General features: G+C 39.4%; 1 long non-coding RNA gene across 1 annotated transcript in view; it reads right to left on the bottom strand.

The window, feature by feature from the left end:
- LOC139752708 (uncharacterized) overlaps nt 1–16532 on the bottom strand; it is a 35413-nt gene extending 18881 nt beyond the window's left edge. Inside the window, exon 1 of the long non-coding RNA XR_011713563.1 lies at nt 16185–16532. This is a non-coding gene — a long non-coding RNA (uncharacterized lncRNA). The remainder of the gene's footprint in view (nt 1–16184) is intronic.

Genomic DNA, 16532 nt, shown 5'->3' with positions numbered 1-16532 from the left:
CAAGTCACTGAACAATTCTTAGCTTAGCTTGGGCAATTTCTTTCTTAAACCAACGAAACACACACACACACACACACACTACACACTCACCCTAGTCTGCCGGGGATATCAAAATAAAGCAACAATAATACATATTCAGGAAACCATCCACATACTTCAATAACACCAGCACCATACATCTGTACACTCCATAACTATCTTCTGTTTCTCGACGGTAAGATCTCCTGTCTTTGTTATCATCAACACTCCCTCTTCTTGTTATTTATCCTTCACTTCCTTCTCCTTTTCCTCTACCTCTCTCCATCTCCTTCTTCCTTAGCTACTTCCTCATCTACTCTACTTTTTATTTCTCTGCCTCAATCTCTTTCCTTTTCTCTCCTGCGTCTCCTCAACTTGCTCATTTACATCTTCCATCTTCTCTTACTTCTTTCGTCTCTAAACTCCCTTTTCTCTACGTCTTCCTTCTCTTTCACTCACTCTGCAGTTTATCCTCTTTTTCATCTTCACATGCTTCGCTGTCTTCTCCTAAAGACATTCTTGTTTCTCTTCCTCCTTCTTCTCAAATGTCGTCGTTTTTCCCCTCTCATCCATCTCTCTCTCTCCTCCTTCTGTTCTTCTCCTTCCTCCTCCCTCCCTCCCTCCTCCTCCTCCTCCAGGCGAGACACGTCCCCCTTTTGGCTATCGTGGGGGACCCGACGGCATCAGCACCGCGTCCTAATAGTCTTGTATCCTCCAGAAATAACCTTTTGCTCCGCCAAGACGCAAAATCTATGTTCTTATTTCCGCGTCTTGAGGTAGACGGATTACCCTCGAACACGTCAAGGAGGAGGACCAACTACTCCAGCCCACACTGTTTAAGCCAAGCCAGGGTCAGGTCAGGTCAGGTCAGGTCAGGTCAGATCAGGTCAAAGTAGTACATGCCAAGCCATAGCAAGTCAGGATGGGTCAAAAATATATATATATATATTACGTCATATCAAAGTTCTGTGGTTTACGTGTTAGGTCAGATCCCTCGGTCACAGCAGGTTTCTGGATCAAGTGGGTTCCGACGTGGAGGTGAGGGAGGATCATCTCCTTGGCCGAGGTAAGTCAAGTGAGGTCTAGCCCTAGGGTCAGTCCCACCGCCGTGAGTAAAAAAGGTCCTGGTCATGTGTAGAGACGGGATCAATGCTTTTCCCTCACAGTCACCAAACTGACCGTCAAGTTTGCAGCTATTCAAGTTTAGACCAAACGGTCAAAATTGTCTTCACAGAGATGAGGGTGGTGATAAACTCATCATTTCCCTCATTCATGGAGATGAGTGTGATGAGTGGGTCATTCGTGGTGAGTGTGATGAGTGGGTCATTCATGGTGATGAGTGGGGGTTTGTCTTTGGTTTTCTTCCTCATTCATGGGGTACAAGTGAGAAATCCGTCAGAACCCTGGCATTCCTTGGTTGTGACTAAGGGAGAGAAACAGTCTCTCTCTCTCTCTCTCTCTCTCTCTCTCTCTCTCTCTCTCTCTCTCTCTCTCTCTCTCTCTCTCTCTCTCATCTCTCTCCCAGGCTGACTAGTTTTCCCACTACACTTATCTCGTCTCTGTTCGCCATAAGGCAACTATGTGAGGGACTTCGAGAATGGTAGACCCCGAGGTCTGTCTCGAACAAAATATGTCATGAACAAAAGCTCGTGCCAAGGTTAGGTCTAACGAAACATTAGACAGACAGACGGACAAACAGACAGACGTTATACATAAATCTTAAGAAACAATACGATAGTAGAGAATGTTCAAGAGATGTGGCCCAGGAGCAGAAACAGATGATCACAAAAATTGTTATAAAGCTTTCATTACACAATTGTATTAATGTTTACTAAATCAACTCTTTTGTGCTATTCTTTTTTTTAACTGCATCTTTTATATACTTCTTAATCTTCATGAACATACCACACAATCAGGTAATCATTAAAAACAAAATCTGTACATTTTCAGCTTCGTTCATGACGTATAACATCATGGGAAAAATAACTTTGTACCATTTTCTTTACGTGTGTATAACAATGATGATAATCCATGATGGAATTCACTAAAAAAAAAAAAAAAAGAAATTAAAGAGCATGGGTTCCCTAAAATGATACACCCACCTCAGCGCAGTTCAAACCCACAGCTGATCGATAAGTTGGAAATTCAGAGTCAAAACACGGAATAAAAATAGGTTGCCTTTCTACACTTGCTTCTTCCTACGTTCCTTCCTCCCTTGAAACTTCCAAACTACCTGCTGGGCAAATTGGTTTGCGCTGGGTGGATTAAATGCCACAGAAATGACCTCGAAGCAAACACTAGGCACCAATCCGTTATAATCAATGGTGTCGTGGCCCAACTATCCGCCACCTGGGAAGGGACGCAACTTCACCTATGCCAATAGCATTTTTGGGGCTCTGTAATACATCATTCCGCTGACCAAATTGCACGTGATTGAAATAAGTCTCTCTTTAAAGACTTGAATAGACTGCAGGGTGGTGTCAGCTTCTCCCAATAACCTGTACTTTACGACATAACTCACGAGACAAACTTGATATTGAAAGCTTCCGCTTCCGCTTCCATTTTACTATATTGCCGTGTAGCGAGTAATCTGACCAAATCACCCCACATCTGAACGAGTCCTCCGTGAAAAAAGAAAACGAGAAATACAAATAACAGTTAAAAAGTTAAATGCTTCGTTCGTGTAATTTTCCTGGGTTTCGCCTACGTACATTTCGGAAACTTTTGCTGTATACCGATAACTGTACTGTCTCCTTATCTGGCAACGATCTTATACCTAAGAAGATCATCTGAACAAGAGTCATGAAGGCAATGGATGATGCATATTACGGCATCTTAGGGGAAACTAAAACAATCTTATGTGGCAAAAGAAAAAAAAAATAAGTTGATTTGATTGTAATGTCAAGTTATAAACCTATTTCAACTGTAACTCAGGCAAATTACTTGGGTGTACTCTTGCTAGCAGCACACAATCAAGAGAGGCTGATTCTTGATACACATAGAACAATATGTAGATTAAATTTCTTCATATGTGTCGTACACTGCTTACTGAGCGGGGAATACCGCGGTTTACAACTCCCACACTATGCCACTTTACCCCCTCTCATCAAAGGAACTCTGCACTCGCAAAAAAAAAAGAGAAAAATCTTAGAAACAAACAGAATATTGAGCAAAATACAACTGCGAGGTTTATTTTTCTGATGGTGGCAAGAGACCATATTGGTCAAGAGATCTTGTAAACCAGCAGACCAGTTCCTTGTGGCACGAAATGTAAATTATTTAAGTAAGGTCGTGAATTGAAATGTATTAATGCCGACAGTCCACTCTCTCACTCTATCTTGCTCCGAATTCTGCAGGGGTCTAGGAACTAAATCATTCTGGCGCGAGAGGAAATGAATATGGTATTTTTTAGTACCAGTGTGTGTGTGTGTGTGTGTGTGTGTGTGTGTGGTCAGGCACATTTTTTTTTCCATTTTTTCTTAGAAAAATAAAAGAAAAATTGAGAGAAAAAAGAGCGAAATGAATGACCTAATCATATCAAAGCCAGGAATGGAATTGGAAGATTTGAAATTAAGAAATGCAATCCCTAGCTGATTAGGAAGTTATGTGAAGAAATCGTCCTTCATTTCATAACTGTAATATCTTTAGTCACACAGTTATTTATATATATATATATATATATATATATATATATATATATATATATATATATATATATATCAATCGTTGTTGTATGTACGTGCATTATGTTATATATTCAGTGCATAATTATCTATATTCGCTGCTGAATGCGTATGTCCTAGTGAATGCTTCAAAATGTTTGAAGCTGCGCTACATGCAGGAGCAGGTTAAATTGGCCTCCTTTAGAGCGAAAAGCCCTTGACGGGGCTGTGCTCCATTCCGTCCGCTGACGATGATAGGATTCACAAGAAAAATATAATTAATATATATATATATATATATATATATATATATATATATATATATATATATATATATATATTTACGAAGCAGCAGACGTTGAGCGAGGAAACAGCAGTACACTCGTTCTAATCCAGCAGAAACCGGGCACAATATGTGAGGCCAGACGCTGAGCGAGAAACAAAAACTGCTCGAAATGAATGACTTGCTTACCTTGAAACATTTAAGGCCAACGAACACATGGAACACATGGAACACATGGAACACATGGAACGAAACAAAAGACGGACGACATCGCTAGTGGGTGGGGTGGTGGTGGGGTTGGGGGGGGGGGAGCAAGGGACATGAGGGCCTGCACGGGAAAAATTCATGGGTCCCGCACTCCCAACTTCATTTGATTAAAAACAGGTGCCACTACTTGATTAAACCCAGCAAGTGAAGGAGGCAAAACTTGTAGCACATTTTCCTCTAAACTTTAAATTAGTGTCTTAGTTGGGATACCACAAATTAAGTTCGGGCCGAGAGCAGTAGTAAGGGTAATAACGTCTCCGTGCTGGCCTTCCTCCCACTCCCCACCCTAACTCGCCCCACTCCCCAACGGCCGCTGAGGGAACTAATGGACTCTGGTATAACAACAGTTTACGTAGCACCTGTCGATCGTTAGGCTCAGGTCATTAGCATTAATTGGTCCCTGTGATTTGGTAGTGAAACTTGAAAGTTGTGATTAAGATGGAATCAATGAGCGGTAATATACCGCCTCCCTCAGTCCGCCCGCCACCGGAGCGCGGGAGGACTGCTCAGAACTCGGCGGCCATTAACCACTGGGGAATATGCTAACGGAAGAACACCCACTGTGGCCCACCGTGTGTTTCCCAAGACCAAGAAGGAAACGACGAGAAATTGGTACTTATCTTTTTCTCTAATTGTTTTGTAGTACCGAAGTTGTGTGTACCTATGGAGAAGAGGTCACCTTGTCGTCATATGAAGATAATATATCCCTTCTCTCCTTATGAGGCTCCTGCAGCGCTCAGGAAGCTAGCCACGTCCACCGGTCCTAACCACTGGCCATAAGGCGTTGTGGTGTTATGTGTGTGTTCCATATGTAGGTAGTGCTCGGTGTGTTGTTCATGGTAGATGCATCGTGGGTATGAACAATGTCTTAAGAAATAGTGAATCGGTGTTTGTTGTGTTGCAAGGATGGGTGATGCCCAGAGCGCAGACGGGAGAACGCGACTCGTATGTGTCTGGGGAGTGTGGGTTCTGATGACTGTATGTACTGTTACGTCTGGTTGTGGAGTGGTGTTTAAGACTGAATTGGGATGGCGGCTGTTTACTGCATTTCTGTCTGAACTACATCAGTCCAAAACACTCGGTACGGAAATAAAGACACCATTAGTAAAAATCGTAGACCTTCCAATCTCATTCCAACTCTCGTGTTTTGAGCAATATACAAAGATCTGGCAAAAACGTTCAAAAATTAAAGATGTAATAAAGACATCCGTGCATCCTTAATACACAACCAATCGACGAAACAACCCACATAACACCGAGCAACGCCGAACAGATGACTCAGTCATGAACCTTATACAAAATCTCAATCAGACGAGAGAATGGGAACAAAATGGCTCCCAAGACGGGATCCGGCAAGTGCACCACCGCCACCAATATTCAAAACATTCACATCATGACAAAGATGGGATCGCCTAATCACACACCCAAGGACCTGGCAGGTCCCTTAAACCTGAGATAAGAGATATAGGTTCTACCTCGTCATGAAAACGAAGACCAAAGGACGATTCTGAAATGCAGTCCATCCTCGGGTCTCACTAACTAGTAATACATACACGAACCAGCGAGTTGATTCGCCCTCCCTACGTCTAATTTTCCGTCTATCCCTCTATTTCAATTTCAATAATATTTCCCATCCCCTGCTATCTCAAGTCCTTATTTTCATCCCCGCTCATCTTTACTCAGTCTTTAATCAATCAATGAATCGAGAGAGAGAGAGAGAGAGAGAGAGAGAGAGAGAGAGAGAGAGAGAGAGAGAGAGAGAGAGAGGCGGGGGGGAATGACAGGGAAGTTATAACATGCTGAATAAAGGTTGTAACTTGAGGAGTGGGACGGGAGCGCCACCCGGCGTTATCAGCAGCCTCGCGCCAGGAGGCCCCCCTCCTCACGAATTTAAAGGTAAAGATTCCGTGTCGAAATTGAGAAATAATTCACGAAGTATCCCGAGGCCGGCCGCCCGGTGCGTCCAAGACGTAGGAAAAGGAGGAATGGGGGGGAGGAAAAGGCGATGGTCATCAAGGTAGAAAACGGGGACATGGTGAACGCGAGAGAAAACGGAAGTTTGGGAAAGATGGAGAGACCTCGATGTGATGTTGGAGAAAACGGGTGACTTGGTGATGATGGAGGAACGAGGACCTGCTAATAGAGAAAATGAGGAGCTGATGACGTTGGAGATGTGGTTACTAAAGGGTGGTGGAGAAAACGTGGATCAGTTGTCGATGGAAGAAACGGGAACATGGTATGATGGAGAAACTCCCTCCTGATTGCGATGAAGAAAAGGGGGTAACTAGTGATTAAGAAGGGGACAAACACGTAGTCATAATGGGAAAAAGGAGGGGGGGGGGAACTTATGTCACCGTTTTCTTTTACAAACTTATGAGGGGAGACTAATCATTTTTTTTTCAGGTTCTGACTTCTTTATATTGGTTCGTCTCTTGTGTCCAGATGTAACCCCCTGGTTAACGTCATTCACATCAACGTTGAAGAATCATGGCTATTCTATACTTCTCCCTCGTTAGCTATACAGTATAGAGCTTTGCGATATATGGAGACGAGTTTCCACTTCCGCGGAATTTCTAATAATAAAAAGAAGATACATGTGTGCGTGTACGTACAGTACACATGGCGTGGTCAGTACACAAGGAGAAACATGAATTATTATGTACAATACATGAACATAAATTCCTTTCAGGATATGTTTTTCTTCTTTGTTTTATACATATTCGCCATTTCCCTCATCAACGAGGTAGCGCTAAAAACAGAGGGCGACTGAGCCTTAGAGGGTATGTATACATCGAATGAATACAATATCAAAATGACATTAACGCTATAAGAAAATCATTTCAATAAACTTCTAAGTCCTTCACCATACAGTGCAAAATATTTTCCCCACATTCTGTAAGACGAGTTGCTTCGGCTAAAAATACTCTTAACTATATTTATCAAATATAATGAAATAAAAAAAAGAGCCAGTAAAAATAGACAAAAGATTATGTTTCATTTAAGCTTTGAAAACGTAATTAAACTAAATCTTCATGAATTGCATAATGCAAGCGACACGCATGTCAGTGTAATATATATATATATATATATATATATATATATATATATATATATATATATATATATATATATATATATATATATATATAAGAAAAAATCAATTCTTAGACAAAATTAAGTCATATATAATGGCATATATATATATATATATATATATATATATATATATATATATATATATATATATACACACACGCATTATACAAACAAGGTTAGGTTAATATAAAAAAATCTTAAGGTTGATCCGCAAAGTATAATTTTGAGAAATAATGATTAAAAAAAATGGTCTGAGAGCTTACAATCAGTGGAAATCATTAAGACAAAGCTTACGTAACAATCACGTATATATACTGTCATGTTTATAGGCATCTGTATCACAACCACCAGATCCACAACCAGCTCAACCACCTGTTGTATCTATATACAACACCTGTTCTCCCATTTCCAAATATTTCTTGTATCACTGATGATAAGAACCAGTTCTGCTGACCTAGGTAGGTAGGTAGGTAGGTAGTTAGGGGTCGCCTGTTACTAGCAAACTACCCTTGAATTGTTAACTGACCGGGTCAGTTACCCCTCCTCACAGAAACCATACATCTGACTCATTCATTTGTGCCTCATAACTTTACATCACTGCCCCTCATTTTCTCATTGTAAAACCACATTTTTTCTTCTCACATCTACGATCCGGCATTTTCTTTTTTTTTTTTTTTTTAAGAAAAATCGACTTTCGCCTCAAAATCTCTTCGATCATTCTTCGCGTTTTCTCTCCGATGATGACGTCAGGCGGGCGGGGACTGGAACCACACACAAGAATATAAACGTGAGAGTGAGAAAGAGGAAAAAAAAGACAGACCATAGCCACTGTGAAGGAACCAGATAGCCAATTGTAACAAAAGACCCGTGGCCGAGACTTTCGCCTCACATTTTTTGGTGTAGACGTTGGGAATAAACCAGCAGCAGCCGCTGTATATCACCCGACTGTTGAATCGCCAGACTTTTATTTTTGGGCGAGTCCCCCCCCTTCATCGGTACCTTCCCTTCCTCCCCCCTCCCAATGGTTCCTCCCCCTCCCCCCCACACCGACATTCACGGGTTTATAGACGGAGCAGTCCACAAAACAAGGCTTAAAATCCCACCAAAAGGGGCCATATTCCACAAAATCGGTTTTAAATCCAGGGCCACCAGCGTCGGAGGGATCCGGGGGCCCGCCATCATGGGCCGCGGGGTAAACATACGAGTGTGTAAAGCTCGCCCGCCCGGCCTTACACTCACGCTCCCTCAGGCTACCCCACCCTCGCTCTAATAGTATTTAAAGAGCAAACAGCTCCCAGCTATGCGGTGAAAAATGAAAAATATTGCCGCATGATTATCCTTGTGTATTGGATATCAGCCAACCTCCTCGGGAGTTTTATATGCGCCATTGCCATTTCACTTAGGTTTTATACTTAACCTCCCTTGAGACCTGCTCGACTTTATCATCCGGATCCCTTGCAGGACTGTACAGTTTTATATCCGTTTTATTTCTCCTGCGTGAAGCTCTGGTTATAAAGTGACACGTAAACTTATGTGGCTTTACACATGGGGTCCTTACAGGTCCCAGGCGAGGCCGAGCGTCCGACAAAGACAACAAATAATGTGGGATGTTAGGGACGTCTCAGAACAGATCTCCACCTAGTGTTCGTACGCAGCTTCGTAAAACCACTGGCCATTCCTCACCGTAAATAGATATCACGGGGAATTCTTACATCAGACGGGGCTTACCGCGCAACGGAAGTAATTCAATGTCAGCTCGCCACACTCGCGTAATTACGGCTGTGTTGTTCTGTACGCTTCAGTAGCGGGAGAGGAATGGATTGGCGTACACTTCGAATAGGAGTCATGATTCGCTACAGCTTCTCGGAAACTAACAAAAAAGAGAATGAATGCAAAGGAGTGGCCAATAAACAATACAACAACAACAACAACAATAATTATAATAATAATAATAATAATAATAATAATAATAATAATAATAATAATAATAATAATAATAATACACTTCATATATCAAATGCTAGATATTTGACGTGGGTTGGTCACTAGTGAGTCCGTTTTCTATCACGAATAACTCGGAACTTGCCAGCATATTGATGTTTATCTTTTTCTTGGATCGTGTCTCTATAATGCTCTGGTGTGTGTGTGTGTGTGTGTGTGTGTGTGTGTGTGTCGCGCGGTTCTTGGTAGCAGCTCAGTCCCTCAGAACTGGTACACCATCAGACTACAGCAGAACTTGTACTAACTTCACCCCTTGCCTGGTAATGGTACCCCTTGTGTTACTGGTATCCCTTGCCTGGTAATGGTACTCCTTGTGTTACTGGTATCCCTTGTCTGGTAGTGGTACCCCTATCTGGTACTGGTACCTCGTGCCTGGTAGTGGTACCCTCTGTCTGGTAGCGGTACCCCTTCCTGGTACTGGTTTCACCTGTCAACTCTTGCGCCACCCCCACTCCCGTTCTCTACTTCAGAGCAGCCTGTGTGATGAGACTCCTCAGCGGTCTCTACTGTTCTCTACGGGCAGTCCACGTACTGTCCCTCCCTCGCTGTGTTCGTTCTCTAAGGGCAGCCTGTGTGCTGTGGCTCCCTCGCTCTTGTTCTCTAGCGCTGTGACTCTCTCTCTAGCGTTTTCTAATCTTTTTTTTCAGCTCCGGTGCCATATCTTTATGGAGTTCTATTGGCCGCACGGTCTCTGTTCTCTCACTTGACGCCAACAGTTCTCTCACCGTCTATCTACGGTTCTTCCATCGCCCGCTATTAGAAAAATAGCTCTCTAACTTCAGCAAACTTTGGCAGCTATAGTCCCTCACCCGTGCCAGCCAGATACAGCTGTTACCTGCTGCAGCTGTGAGGGCAGCTGGGGTGGCGGGGAGGGCACAGCTGTACCAGATATAAGGAGCGACTTTTGCTACTTTCCTCAGACTCAGTAGCTGAGGTAGCTATTGTAGTATTAGCTGTGGTGGCTGCCACAGTAGCTGAGGTAGCTATTGTAGTATTAGCTGTGGTGGGTGCCACAGTAGCTGAGGTAGCTATTGTAGTATTAGCTGTGGTGGGTGCCACAGTAGCTGAGGTAGCTATTGTAGTATTAGCTGTGGTGGGTGCCACAGTAGCTGAGGTAGGTTAAGTAGATAACTACTCCCCGTAGAAAAGACGAACAGATGAATGAATAGACGAATAGACCAGAAGAAAGGAATTTGATCTGACATTCCCTACAAATGCCAAGTCTAAGGATCGTGTTGGTGGTGGTGTAGACAGGGAGTCGAATATTAACAATTTGCCCCAGAGACCAATTCATATGTCACGCCAAACACGTAGGACAGAACCGTACGAAACCAGTACAGTTTACCACCCAGGCCCCGACCCGAACCACAACGTTGGCTTGTTTTTAAAAAAAATATATAAAAAGTCTTTGACGATCTAGTGAACCAGAGACACATCTGGAGTGACTGCTCCACTTTTACGTAAAACGGCTCAGTCATCTGTAACTTTAAGAGGATGTAATTTGGCCAACTTTCTGACCATAATGAGGGAGGCTTTCCATCTATGTTGTGTCTGGCATCAAGATGGGTGGTAGAGGGAGGGTGGGTTGTTGAACACCCTCCCATTTTCTTTCATTCACACGATGACAAATTAACACCGTAAATTCGTAATATTCGTACGTAATTAGTGAACTTTAGAATATCTCTGACATATGGTAATATATTCCTTTCATATACAGAAATCTTTATATAAAGTAACATCGTCGCTCACATAATCGTCACCATTTTCTTTTTTTTTTTTCTCGTGTACAACGTAAACTTCGTAGGCCAAGATCTCATAAAGTCCAAGTACTGACAAGTGTGGGAAATAATACGACAACTTAACTACTTAAACGCGGGGTCACAATCAGCTACTCCTCTCTAGTCAACCCTCCTGTGCACACCACACTCAAGAGATGCCAACTCTTACACACACACACACACACACACACGCAGAGTTAGGTTAACGCATTTCGGATGTTCTGTCACGTTCTTACGGCTCTATGTAATTTTCTCACACATTTAGATTTACTTTAGCCATGAAAGGGGGAAAAATGACAACAATTACAGATACCCACTTGAAACCTTATCTCCTGACGGGTTTTATGTTAGCAATGTCTGATTTGATCATAGTAAACGAACAGTATGTATATATATTTATATATATTTATATATATATATATATATATATATATATATATATATATATATATATATATATATATAGTTTTAACCTAAAGACAGATCCCATGTGCAAATTATGTGTATTACTGGTACATATTCTTAACACGGATTCCCAAAGTATAGCAGACATATCATGTACGGAAACTAATTAGCCACAGAAATGGGATTGCCAGACGAGTCGAGATGTCTTTCAGAAAGTTCGCATGATCATTATATCGTCTGTGGACAACGTACGGGTAAGGAGTCTGTTATATTTACTTCATTATAAGTGACAATGGTCATTCATTATCTTCTGTTGGCATCATACGTTCTAATCCACCATCAACCTCTGTTTGCTTCCGTTTGCTCTAAATGAACGGGTAATATACTTTTTTTTTTCTCCTCACTCCAATTTATTTATTAAATATCCATCATTATCGCGTGCCTCATATTCTAGAATCAATCTTTGTGTCCACATATCTTATCCTCTTTTGAAAAGTTCATTTGGTAAAGATGTGGTATACCAAATGTGGAAACAATTGATGATAAACGGGACGTTGTCAATTGCACTGATAAGGCTATACTGAGCATTATACATATATTATCCACAGTAGAATTTCTGTCAAACATTTCACATTAATATGTAAATATCATATTTTTTTTTTAGCAAAACAATGGCAGTTACAGCATCATTGGTTTGAGTGTATCCAATAAATAATTCGGGAGGTTATGATAGTTGAAAAAAAAAGACTACAATGTAATGTTCATTACTCATTATTAACAATATTATTTATTCCTCGAAGCCTTACATCTTTAATATCACACAATAATGAGTTTATCGCTTATATTTGATCATATTTTTATTACTCTTTTTCTGCCACATCAAATTTCATATATATATATATATATATATATATATATATATATATATATATATATATATATATATATATATATCGGAACATGATCTGCGAATATATTAATCAAATTATCGTTTCAATTATCATGTTTCTTATCACACCTCGAACGTTCTGCTTCACAAATATTTTCGTCTCTTTCCCTTGCTCTGCATCCTCAACATTAGGAGCAGTGAAAGCTGAAATCGTTCATATTTACATGCTGCTGGATCTAATGGCTATCAAGAGTCAAAGGTTATTGATCCAAGACTCCTACCATACCTAAAACGCACACAGGATATATATGTATATATATATATATATATATATATATATATATATATATATATATATATATATATATATATATATATATATATATCAAAGTTTACCGGCTGATAAATCTTTGTTAAGCCAGCAATCTTAACCACGTATGCGTGTGTATCAACAATTGTAAGCCAGAATCTGTACCATGAGTAACAATTCAAGTACAAAAACCGAAGGTAAAACATATACGATTATTTTTCTCATTCAAATATGCTAAAATAAACTGCCAAACAATATCACGTTTACCTTTAAAAACAACGAACTTAACTTTTCACAAGATGCACAGGTTTCTTGCTAATATGATTTCTTAACTTGTCTATCATTTCCCATTTCACTATAACGTAGATAAGTTTACAAAATCACCTAATGATACCTCTTTCATATTTCTGATAACAGACGAAATTTGTACGACCAGTTATTCTATAAGAATTATATATTCCATGTACTACATTCTCGCACACTAAAAGGAAACAACAACCCAGCTCTCATTATATGAAAATGTGTGAAGTCATTATAAGCAGGGAACATGAAATTAGGTTGTTATATGTCTGATAAACCTATCACTATTTAGTATCTACAATCAAAGTCTGCATTACTGAGCACACTACATGAACGCATTGAAATAAGTCATCTCGATCAAGAATACTAATATTCACGAACACCGTAATCTTTCTTTTACATGAAATCCGTTCATAATTATAAAATATAAAAACATGAAGATAGAGAATAGTAGTGGCATTTAAGATTCATAAAGTCTTCAAGATAACAAACAATTAACCTGTAATGATAAGTGTACAAAATATGACTGAAGATATATATATGCGACTCTGATGTCTTTCTAGTTAAATATTTTTTTCCAATGCTATTTCCTTTACTCAATTAATTTATGATTCGAAACATGCAAATAATGGTCATATATTTGTGCTAAATATGAAATCACATTTTAACACGCATGACTGTAGATCCTGCTTCAATATGATTAGTGGATTATATATTATATCAATAAAATGGGTGTTATTTGGAACTTTATATATATCTATTTATAAAATTTGAACACGTTAATAAAATGGATTTGTTGCTATGATAAGGTTAGGTATTCGTTTGAGCCTTAAGCCAATCGACTATCAGTTACTGAAGGGTCACTCAGATGTTCATTGATGATAATGTATACATACGCTCTCACTGTGTATACAGACTGATCATGTATACAATGGAAATGAAACGTGTAATGAAGATATTCCAGCTCTTATTGAACAAAAAAGGGTACAACCAATTTTTGTTTATAATGTAATTTTCAAGAATACCAACCGAACTTACTTGTATAAAGAGACTTATCTAAAATATGAGAGCACATGAGAACGTGATTGAATTAAGACGGTATTAGTCAATTATGAATATTTCAAATCTTTCACAAAAACTGAGCAAACTCATTATCCATAGAAAAGTTAATTCTAAGAATATATATATATATATATATGGGGCAGCAAGTAGTTTGTGTGGCCATTTTAGTAGTTATTATTTGCAGTCACATCTTTCTATTCTCTTTCAATTTATCATGATTACTTTTATATTTTGATAATAATGATAATAATAATAATAATAATAATAATAATAATAATAATAATAATAAAAAGTACAACAAAAATAACGCTTCAACATATTTTCACTCGAATGATTTTGTAACAAACACAGTAAACCCCTTGTTTTTCAACACAGAACAAATAACTGTACCATTCATATCACACTTAAACCACAGTAACGTTAAAAGGTTCCCAAAACTGACTCTTAACATCCCACAATTACCCAGACGCAATTAAGCGTTTTCATCGAATGTACAAACCTTCGCACAGATATGTAAATATATGTTTAAAATTACTTAAAAGTTATCAAACAACGTGATGATCAATGATGAAATTGATACGTGTAGTAATTTCATTACAACTACAAAAGTAGCAAAAACACACAGGTTCTAAATGATCAAAATGCTCATATCATTACAGTTCTAACCCCCTGTAAATACGACCGAAAAGCTGGAAATGCAAAGGCAGAGCACACAAAAATATAGCCTATCTACACCACCGCTTGCGCTCCACTTGAACCCTGGGAAATCCAAACTACCACTGGGTAATTTGGTTTGCACTGCGTGGGTTAAATACCGCAGAAATTAACCCCGAAGCAAACACTTGCAGCAATCCATTATAATCAATGACGCTGCCAGTTGGAACAGGAGGACCCAACTTCACCTACTGTATGCCAATATTTTTTCTCTTTTCTTTCCGTTTACAGAAAACAACATGCAGACGACGTTTCCCTCATGGAAACCACTAGATTCAACCCGAAATGTAAACTGAAGTGTAGCGGTTGGGTTAACTATTAGCAGTGGTTGAATCTTAAGGTTCTTAGCTGAAATTTGGTAAGAGCCACACCGGATCCGCCTAGCTTACACTAACGTTTATAAACTTACAGTTCGTTGCTCTATTCGTTGTTGAATTTCATGGCGACACGTCAACATAACATCCAAAATACACAATCACGATATTATTCTTTCGAATGATCATTGCAGGATATTTATTAAACGATAAATCACAACACTAAATTCGTTTATCAATGATTAAAACACAGTCGCTGGATCGCTCCATCGTAGTCGTCATCACAACCTACCCTAAACTGATATTTTATTTCGCGGTGATTTGTTCTCTTAATCAGTAACATTTCTTCGATTTATTGAAGTTTACTTGGTGTGGGCCACTCTCGTACTGACGACATAGTCTATCATAAAAAAAAAAGTTGTTTTGAAACATTAGTAGCCATATCTTTCCTTGGTTTGATACTAGGCTTCACATGAAATTGATGAACTGATGGAAGTTTGAGACAAAAAAAAAATATTAAGGTTTCTACTGTGACAAAGAGTCAATGGCCTGGCCCAGCAATCGTTAATAACCACAAACCAGCAGTTACAGACTGGTTGACTTCGTATAGCAAGACCGTAACAGAGATAGGAATGCTAACCTTCAGCATATGCAAAATTTACCATATGAAATCAATTCTAAATTCCAAGACATTATCCATGACACAATTCAGCCATCAGGTTTAATTAACACAGGTCGTTAGCCGGTAAACAAGATAAACAACAATTCAGGCACTTCACGCATTAAACAACTCGTTAAAGGTTAACATCGGCTACACTGGCTGAACTACCTAACAACCTTCTATTTCCACCGTACCTCGAAATCTGATCCTACAGATTCTTTCGTTCACATTTATGACTTACTTTCTAATATGTTCATCTATAACGAACATTCTAATTCAACAATATCAGAATAAACCACAGACACCACACTCGGCTAAGACGTGAATATTATCTTGTATGATAACAATCGACAAACTAAAATCAAGATACATCATGTAATCAGCTACATATTAAATACCCAATATGTATATAATCTAGACTTACTTGTGTGATAATCAGTCAGGCGAAGTCCAGCCATCACGGTCTACGCCTCTCCAGGTTGTGTACACCACCTTATTTACTCCCGTCTGACCACCACACATGTATTCCATAATATTCTTTTCTAAATCTTTAGCACGGATCAGACACGTAACTGTTCACATATGTCTATCCATGTTTTTCGTTGTATTCTTCACTAGATAAGGAAAAGTTATTCAGTATTAAAGGTATGGTCCACTTCTATGGGTCTTTACGTCTTATAATCCACACAAACACATGAATCTTGATGAAGAATATCCAGGAAAATTCACCATTATTGATGTAAACAGAACCCGCCACAGATCACTGTTTGGA

This window comes from Panulirus ornatus, chromosome 13 (assembly GCF_036320965.1).
Source record: "Panulirus ornatus isolate Po-2019 chromosome 13, ASM3632096v1, whole genome shotgun sequence".
In the NCBI taxonomy this organism is placed as follows: domain Eukaryota; kingdom Metazoa; phylum Arthropoda; class Malacostraca; order Decapoda; family Palinuridae; genus Panulirus; species Panulirus ornatus.
Note: the sequence above shows the minus strand (reverse complement) of the source record. Positions and strands in the feature narration are given on the sequence as shown.